Raw genomic sequence first — 10,239 nt, forward strand, 5'->3', positions numbered from 1 at the left:
TGGCACAACTTACCCTGGGTATGTGGTAAGTTGAGCTGCGGGACATGCTAAGTTAAACCGCCTACACATTTCTGTGCTGAATGAAATATTACCACTACCTTTTTAAAACCATGTTTATCTATATTTCAAAAACACAATTCAACAGAATCACTTTCCGTATTTTAATAATGTTAAGCATCTTTTAACACAAGCTTAACACCTAACAATCACATTGTACTTTAAAAATTACTTTTAACATAGGACAGGCCCTGTTGTTACCTCATATCCCAGTGATAATGCCTTGCATTATGCCCGTGAAGAAAACACTTCAATACGCTCAACTTGCCATTAGCTCAACTTTTGGCTCAACATACCCTAAGGCAAACATTTTGACTTTATTAGCCCACACGCTACAATGATGTGCATTCATGCTAGGTTTAGGACCTCATATTGAAGCTTATAGAGACCTCAACTGATGTATAGAACAATCTTACAATGATATACTTTGGTTTAGATTCAAGTATTATGAGATCTCTACATCTAAATTGATTTGACTTGGTGAAAATCTTTTTTTTGGACCTAACTTGCTCACCACCTTTTCCATGTAGTTTCTTCCTTCACAGACTCCATGAAATGATGACCTCTTCCTAAATATTTGGTCAAATTATACATTTTGTGTATGGTTTCCTAGAATCAAGGGTGGCTCAACTAACCCCTTTGGCTCAAATTACCACACTTTCCCCTACAACACAGTATGGCTCAGAATCTGGAATGCAGATGGCATATCACTGTGCATTATAAGGACTTGTAGTCTTTAGAGTGTGTCAGTGATTTATGCAGCACATTGAGATGGAGCAGTATCATCGTTAAAGAGAGAGCATCAGACCAACCCCCTGCTTTTTAAGATGGTGAACTATCCTACAATGATTGATAGTGACCCTGATAGGCTTACAACACAGTATGGCTCAGAATCTGAAATGGAGACGGCTTATCACTGTGCACGAATAGGAATATTCTACCTAAGAATATTCACCTGCTCGTCGAACAACTCCTTCCAAAATCAAGGGAATTAATATGATGTTGGTCCCCCCTTTGCTGCTATAACAGCCTCCACTCTTCTGGGAAGGCTTCCCAATAGATGTTAGAACATTGCTGCAGGGACTTGCTTCCATTCAGCCAGAAGAGCATTAGTGAGGTCAGGCACTTATGTTGGGCAATTAGGCCTGGGGTTGAGGTCAGGGCTCTGTGCAGGCCAGTCAAGTTCTTCCACACTGATTTCAACAAACCATTTCTGTATGGACCTCGCTTTGTGCATGGGGGTATTGTCATTCTGAAACAGGAAAGGACCTTCCCCAAACTGTTACCACAAAGTTGGAAGCACAGAATCGTCTAGAACGACATTGTATGCTGTAATGTTAAGATTTCCCTTCACTTGAACTAATGGGCCTAATCCGAACCATGAAAAACAGCCACAGACCATAATTCCTTTGCCACCAAACTTTACAGCTTGCACTATGCAAGCTTGCACAGCTTATACAGCTTGCACATTTGTGGCCTGCTGGAGGTCATTTTGCAGGGCTCTGGCAGTGCACCTCCTTGCACAAAGGCGGAGGTAGCGGTCCTGCTGCTGGGTTGTTGCCCTCCTACGGTCTCCTCCACGTCTCCTGATGTACTGGCCTGTCTCCTGCTAGCGCCTCCATGCTCTGGACACTACGCTGACAGACACAGCAAACCTTTTTGCCACAGCTCGCATTGATGTGCCATCCTGGATGAACTGCACTACCTGAGCCACTTGTGTGGGTTGTAGACTCCGTCTCATGCTACCACTAGAGTGAGAGCACCGCCAGCATTCAAAAGTGACCAAAACATCAGCCAGGAAGCATAGGAACTGAGAAGTGGTCTGTGGTCACCACCTGCAGAATCACTCCTTTTTTAGGGGTGTCTTGCTAATTGCCTATAATTTCGACCTTTTGTCTATTCCATTTGCACAACAGCATGTGAAATTTATTGTCAATCAGTGTTGCTTCCTAAGTGGACAGTTTGATTTCATAGAAGTGTGATTGACTTGGAGTTACATTGTGTTGTTTAAGTGTTCCCTTTATTTTTTTGAGCAGTGTATATATATAGGCAGTAATATACAGTGGGGCAAAGAAGTATTTAGTCAGCCACCAATTGTGCAAGTTCTCCCACTTAAAAAGATGAGAGAGGCCTGTAATTTTCATCATAGGTACACTTCAACTATGACAGACGAAATGAGAAAGAAAACTCCAGAAAATCACATTGTAGGATTTTTTATGAATTTATTTGCAAATTATGGTGGAAAATAAGTATTTGGTCAATAAGAAAAGTTTATCTCAATACTTTGTTATATACCCTTTGTGGGCAATGACAGAGGTCAAACATTTTCTGTAAGTCTTCACAAGGTTTTCACACACTGTTGCTGGTATTTTGGCCCATTCCTCCATGCAGATCTCCTCTAGAGCAGTGATGTTTTGGGGCTGTTGATGGGCAAAGATGCAGACAGTGTTCGATGTTCATTACTAGAACAGGGTGCAGGCAAAATGACAGGTCAAGGGCATAGAGAGATCGGTAATCCAGATCAAAGTCCAAAAGGTACAGAACTATTGGCAGTCTCAGAGTCAGGGTAGGCTGAAGTCAACTACCCAGTGTGGTGTGACAAGGTACAGAATGGCAGGCAGGCTCAGGACAGGCAGAATGGTCAATACCGGAAAAACTAGAATACAGGAACTAGAAACAGACAGGAGCAAAGGGGAAAACGATGGTAGGCTTGACGAACCAAACGAACTGGCAACAGACAAACAGAGACCACAGGTATGAATACACTGGGGATAATGGGGAAGATGGGTGACACCTGGAGGGGGGGCAAGCACAAAGAAAGGTGAACCAGATCAGGGTGTGACATATACACTAACTAACAAAAGTTTGGGGCAACTTAGAAATGTCCTTGTTTTTGAAAGAAAAGCACATTTTTTGTCCAGTCAAATAACATCAAATTGATCAGAAGTACAGTGTAGACATTGTTAATGTTGTAAATCACTATTGTAGCTGGAAACTGCTGATTTTTTATGGAATATCTACAGTTGAAGTCGGAAGTTTACATACACCTTAGCCAAATACATTTAAACTCAGTTTTTCACAATTCCTGACATTTAATCCTTGAAAAGAACTCCCTGTTTTAGGTCCGTTAGGATCACCACTTTATTATTAGAATGTGAAATGTCAGAATAATAGCAGAGAGAATTATTTCAGCTTTTATTTCTTTCATCACATTCCCAGTGAGTCAGAAGTTTACAAACACTCAATTAGTATTTGGTAGCATTGTCTTTCAATTGGTTGGGTCAAACATTTCAGGTAGCCTTCCACAAGCTTCCAACAATAAGTTGGGTGAATTTTGTTCCATTCCTCCTGACAGAGACGGTGTAACTGAGTCAGGTTTGTAGGCCTCCTTGCTCCCACACGCTTTTTCAGTTCTGCACACAAATTTTCTATAGGATTGAGGTCAGGGCTTTGTGATGGCCACTCCAACACCTTGACTTAGTTGTCCTTAAGCCATTTTTCCACAACTTTGGAAGTATGCTTGGGATCATTGTACATTTGGAAGACCCATTTGCAACCAAGCTTAAACTTCCTGACTGATGTCTTGAGATGTTGCTTCAATATATCCACATACTTGTCCTGCCAAATGATGCCATCTATTTTGTGAAGTGCACCTCCTGTAGCAAAGCACCCCCACAACATGATGCTGCCACCCCTGTGCTTCACGTTTGGGATGGTGTTCTTCAGCTTGCAAGCCTCCCTCTTTTTCCCCCAAACAAAATGATGGTCATTATGGCCAAACAGTTCTATTTTTGATTCATCAGACCAGAGGACATTTCTCCAAAAAGTACGATCTCTGTCCCCATGTGCAGTTGCAAACTGTAGTCTGGCTTTTTTTATGGCGGTTTTGGAGCAGTGGCTTCTTCCTTGCTGAGCGGCGTTTCAGGTTATGTCGATATAGGACTTATTTACTGTGGATATAGATACTTTTGTACCTGTTTCCTAAAGCATTTTCACAAGGTCCTTTGCTGTTGTTCTGTGATAGATTTGCACTTTTCGCACAAGGAGACATCTCTAGGAGGCAGAACGGGTCTCCTTCCTGAGCAGTGTGACGGCTGCGTGGTCCCATGGTGTTTATACTTGTGTACTATTGTTTGTACAGATGAACGTGGTACCTTCAGGCATTTGGAAATTGCTCCTAAGGATGAACCAGACTTGTGAAGGTCTCCTGATTTATTTTTATTTTCCCATGATGTCAAGCAAAGAGGCACTGAGTTTGAAGGTAGGCCTTGAAATATATCCACAGGTACACCTCCAATTGGCTCAAAAAAAATTAAATTAGCCTGTCAGAAACTTCTAAAGCCATGACATCAGTTTCTGGAATTTTCCAAGCTGTTTAAAAGCACAGTCAACTTAGTGTATGTAAACTTCTGACCCACTGGAATTGTGATACAGTGAATTATAAGTGAAATATTCTGTCTTTAAACAATTGTTGGATAAATTACTTGTGTCATGCACAAAGTAGATGTCCTAACTGACTTTCCAAAACTATAGTTTGTTAACAATAAATTTGTGGAGTGGTTGAAAAAAAAGTTTTAATGACTCCAACCTAATTGTTATGTAAACTTCCGACTTCAACTGTGCATAGGCGTACAGAGGCCCATTATCAGCAACCATCACTCCTGTGTTCCAATGGCACGTTATGTTAGATAATCAAAGTTTATAATTTTGAAGGCTAATTGATCATTAGAAAACCATTTTGAAATTTTGTTTGCACAGCTGAAAACTGTTGTCCTGATTTAATGAAGCATTAAAACTGGCCTTCTCTAGACTAGTTGAGTATGTGGAGCATCAGCATTTGTGGGTTCGATTACAGGCTCAAAATCGCCAGAAACAATTAACTTTCTTCTGAATCTCGTCAGTCTTTTCTTGATCTGAAAAATTAAGGCTATTCCATGAAAGAAATTGCCAAGGAACTGAAGATCTGGTATAACGCTGTGTACTACTTCCTTCACAGAACAGCGCAAACTGTCTCTAACCAGAATAGAAAGAGGATTGGGAGGCCCCGGTGCACAACTGAGCAAGAGGACAATTACATTAGAGTGTCTAGTTTGAGAAACAGACTCCTCACAAGTCCTCAACTGGCAGATTCATTAAATAGTATCCGCAAAACACCAGTCTCAACGTCAACAGTGAAGAGGCGACTCTGGGATGCTGGCCTATATATCCCAATGCCCCAGGGCAGTGATTGGGGTCATTACCCTGTGTAGGGTGCCTCCTTTCGGAAGGGATGTTAAACAGGTGTCCTGACTCTCTGTGTTCACTAAAGATCCCATGGCACTTATCATAAGAGTAGAGGTGTTAACCCTGGTGTCCTGGCTAAATTCCGTCATGGCCACCTAATCATCCCTAGCTTCCAATTGGCTCATTCATCCCCCCTCCTCACCCCTGTAACTATTCCCCGGATTGTTGATGTAAATAAGAACATGGTCTCAGTCAACTTACAGGGTAAAATAAAAACAAACCACTGGACTACCCCCCCCCCCCCTCCCCGCGCACTCCTTCTCTTTCTCTCTTTTCAAAAGCAACATTCCCTAAAACAACCCGATAACTTTTCCATTGAGGGGGGTCGGCGTGTGTGCGGACAGGCCAAGCCTAATGATCATTAGTAGAGGAGAAAGGCAACAAGAAGAGAGGATTCCACAAAGGACCTATTTCTGGATCCTCCTGGTCTGCAGGCCCTCCTCTCCTCTGCCTCCCCTTTACTCCCCCGTCTCCCCTCTCTCCCCGGGGAGGCAAAACAAAGTCATAGATCTGCCAGGGGGAGGTAATTAGGACAGATATTTAATTTGAATAATGCAGGCCTGCTGAAGTATTGAAACCACCTAAGGTTTATTAATGAAGTGATAATCTGGTGAATAGGTTGCTGCGTGTCTCTCTTATTCTCCAGCTAAATCATTCACCAGGGCAGAGGAGGCATACAGGAAGAGATAACATTCTCTCCTACCTGTCATCATCAATATGCTCGTTAAGAAGACATTAAAGCTGGGTGTACAGTGTGCTGTGTTATCTCCTCTATGGTAACGGTAAGTAGTACACTACCCGGACACCACAGGAGGTTGCTGGTGCTTTAATTGGGGAGGATAGCTCGTGGTAATGGCTGGAGTGGAATTAGTGGAATGGTATCAAATACATCAATCATGGTCATTATGGGTATTGTGTGTAGATTGATGAGGGGGAAAAAAACATGAACGTTTGTTCGGAAGTGTCTGTCCTATATCTGAGAGATATAAGAAAGATCAGGAAACAATTTTAATTTAGGTTCTAAATTATCTCCATATATACTTCCATATTTTTTTTACCGGCACCAGGGACATTCAGACAAGTCTTGTTAGGCGTGTGGGCCCGCTAGAGCAAAACGGAGAACACCATCATGTTAGTGAGCGTCTCAGCTGTCCACAGAGATGTCATATTAGTGTGTAGCCCAAATGGAGAATGCAATCGTGAGAGTCTCATCTTTTAATAGAGTGGTCATAATACTTTCTAGGCCAAACCGTTCGGACGCTACAGACGTTTTTGTGAGAATACCAATTTTATGGTCTAACAAACATTGCTCTAGCTCTGCCACCTTTCACTGCAGATGCAGAAGGGCGATATCGGCGGATGAGGTGGATTGAGACTCAGCCAATGCAAATCAACAGATATCCCTAGCTTAAACAGATGGATTTTTATGGGAATGTTTGATTATGTTAATTCGATTTCCGTGTGGGGCTTGGAAATTATAGGTCAAGGGCAGTGGTGGAAAAAGTACTAAATTGTCATATTTGAGTAAAAGTAAAGATAACTTAATAGAAAATGACTCAAGTAAAAGTGAAAATCACCAGTAAAATACTAGTTGAGTAAAAGTCTAAAAGTCTAAATTCCTTATATATACTGTATATATATTAATATTATTTTTTATATATTTTTTTGATGGATAGCCAGTGGCACACTCAGACATAATTTACGAACAAAGCATTTGTGTTTAGTGAGTCTGCCAGATCAGAGACAATAGGAATGACCAGGGATGTTCTCTTGATAAGTGTGTGAATTTGACCATTTTCCTGTCAAAATGTTGAGTAATTTTGGCTGTCAGGAAAAATGTATGGAGTAAAAAGTACATTATTTTCTTTAGGAATGTAGTGAAGTAAAAGTAAAAGTTGGTAAAAATATAAATAGTAAAGTAAAGTACAGATACCCCAAAAAACGAATTAAGTAGTACTTAAGTATTTTTACTTAAGTAGTTCACACCATTGGTCAAGGGTTAAAAGCCAAAGAGAGTGGCAAGTATCTATAGCCTTAAAAACAAACTCAAAGCTAAAGTCAATCAAGTCAATCAATGTCAGTTCCTACAAAACCTCATTAACAACTTGGAGAAACGCTTGCCTTTTGACGATGAAATAATCAACGATCTCAGCATTCTGGATCAGACTAAATGGCCATCAGTCCATGGTGAAGAGGAAGTAAGACAACTGTGTAAGCATTTTAACTTGTGCACAGACTAATAACTAAACGGGATACATGTTCTAAGAGAAGATCCTAACAGGAAAACCGATGTTGAACTGTATGCAAACATTCCCTGTCAGCACATCAGAGTGTGCGAGGAACTTAAGCTGAATGAGCAATATCAGCACAGACAAAAGGGCTACCCAACTGGCCACAAACATATCCAACTTAATGATGATAAACATAAATGGCCCCCCTACTTCCCGGTTTGACCCCCGAAAGTATACCAGAACCTGGTTAAAGAGCCAGCGTGCTGCCGCTGCTTTGTGTTCTAGACAGTGCAGTGTGAAGACCCTGTAGAAAGCAAGTCTATCTGGAATATACTGTAATGTTGCAAAGTGAAGGTGCCATGTTTGAATAGACTGAGATTTCATGTTTGATATGCAATTGTAATGCAGAGCCATATCCTATTTGAAGCGCTGTTGCAATCTTCTGAATGATAGTCCATTCAGAAAGTATTCAGACCCCTTCCCTATTTCTATAATTTGTTACATTACAGCCTTATTCTAAAATGGATTAGGTAAATAAAAAATCCTCATCAATCTACACACAATACCCCATAACGACAAAGTAAAAACAGGTTTGTAGAAATTGAAAAACAGAAATACCTCATTTACATAAGGATTAAGACCCTTACCTGTCTATTTGTGGAAAAATCACCCTGATTAACTCTTTAGTCATATCACATCTGACCTATTTTCTTATGGTTTTGCCTACACCTAGCGCCCAGTTTTTTCAATTGCATGAGCAAAAAATATTCAATTTTATTTGGAATGGCAAGCCAGACAAAATTAGAAGGGCCTATATAATGAATATGAATTCGGAAGGCAGAAACTATTAAATATTAAAGCATTAGACTTCTCTCTAAAGGCATCAGTCATACAAAAGTTATACTTTAATCCGAACTGGTTCTCTAGCAAATTAGCAAGAATGTCTCACCCCATGTTCAAGAACGGCCTTTTTCCTTTTATTCAGATTACAACCGCTCACTTTCGGTTGTTTAAAAATGAAATAATTTCCAAAATATCAATATTTTTTAAACAAGCCATAGAATGTTGGTTGCAATTTCAGTTTAATCCACCAGAAAGGACAAAACAAATAATACAACAAATATTGTGGTTAAACTGAAATATACTAATTGAAAAAAATAACTTAATTTTTTTAATGAAATATTTTAAAAAGGTATCATCTTTGTAAATTATATCATAAATAGGACTGGTGGAGTTGTCACAGATGCAGCTAACACAAATATATGGAAATGTCTGCTCTACCCAAAATTGCAACCAACTAGTTGCATCTTTACCGCACAAATTGAAGAGGCAAGTGGAAGGGTGGAAAAGTAATGAACTTGTCTGGTGGCCATGCATTAATGACCAAAATTGGTTAAAGAAAATTGTCATAAATAAAAATACATACCAGTTTCATTTTAGGACCAAAAAATTGGCAGCTGTGCCATATTGTTATGGCTCTCGTTTGTAGAATGACCATTTCGGTGGCGCATCTGGTGCATCAATTGTCGTCGGGGACTCCATGCTAGGAACTAGGAACCCCCCCTGTAGGCTCCGGACTGGAGACCCTCGCTGGAGGCTCCGGACTGGGAACCGTCACTGCAGGCTCCGGACTGGGGACCGTCGCTGGAGGCTCCGGACTGGGGACCGTCGCTGCAGGCTCCAGACTGGGAACCATCGCTGCAGGCTCCGGACTGGGGACATTCGCTGGAGGCTCCGGACTGGGGACCGTCGCTGCAGGCTCCGGACTGGGGACCGTCGCTGCAGGCTCCCTGCCATGGATCGTCACTACATGAATCATCACTGGAGGCTTCGTGCCATGGATTATCACTACAGGCTCCGGGCCATGGATCATCACTGGAGGCTTCGTGCCATGGATCATCACTACAGGCTCCGGGCCATGGATCATCACTGGAGGCTTCGTGCCATGGATCATCACTACAGGCTCCCTGCCATGGATCGTCACTACATGGATCATCACTTAAGGCTTCGTGCCCTGGATTTTCACTGCAGGCTCCGGGCCATGGATCATCACTGGAGGCTTCGTGCCATGGATCATCACTGAAGGCTTCGTACGTGGAGCCGGAACAGGTCTCACTGGACTGAGGAGACGTACTGGCAAACCTGGTGCGTGGAGCTGCCACAGGGCTTACCAGGCTGGGGAGACACACTGGAGGCCTGGTACGTGGAGCCGGAACAGGTCTCACCGGACTGGGAAGATGCACTGGAAGCCTGATGCGTGGAGCAGGCACCGGATACACTGGGCCGTGGAGGCGCACTGGAGGTCTCGAGCGTAGAGCTGGCGCCAACCCGTCCTGGCTGGATGCTTACTTTCGCCCGGCAAATATGCGGGGCGCTGGCACAGTACGCACTGGGCTGTGAAGGCGCACCGGAGACACAGTACGCAGAGCCGGCGCAGGATATCCTGGGCCGAAGAGATGCACCGGAGACCAGGAGCGCTGAGCCGGCACAATCCGTCCTGGCTGAATCCCCACTCTAGCACGGCAAATGCGGGGAGCCGGCACAGAGCAAAACGGGGCTGTGAATGCGCACTGGAGACAGTGCGCATCACCACATAACACGTTGCAAATTAATTACTTAAAAATCATACAATGTGATTTTCTGGATTTTTGTTTTAGATTCCGTCTCT

The sequence above is a fragment of the Salvelinus alpinus genome, chromosome 16 (assembly GCF_045679555.1).
Source record: "Salvelinus alpinus chromosome 16, SLU_Salpinus.1, whole genome shotgun sequence".
NCBI lineage: Eukaryota > Metazoa > Chordata > Actinopteri > Salmoniformes > Salmonidae > Salvelinus > Salvelinus alpinus.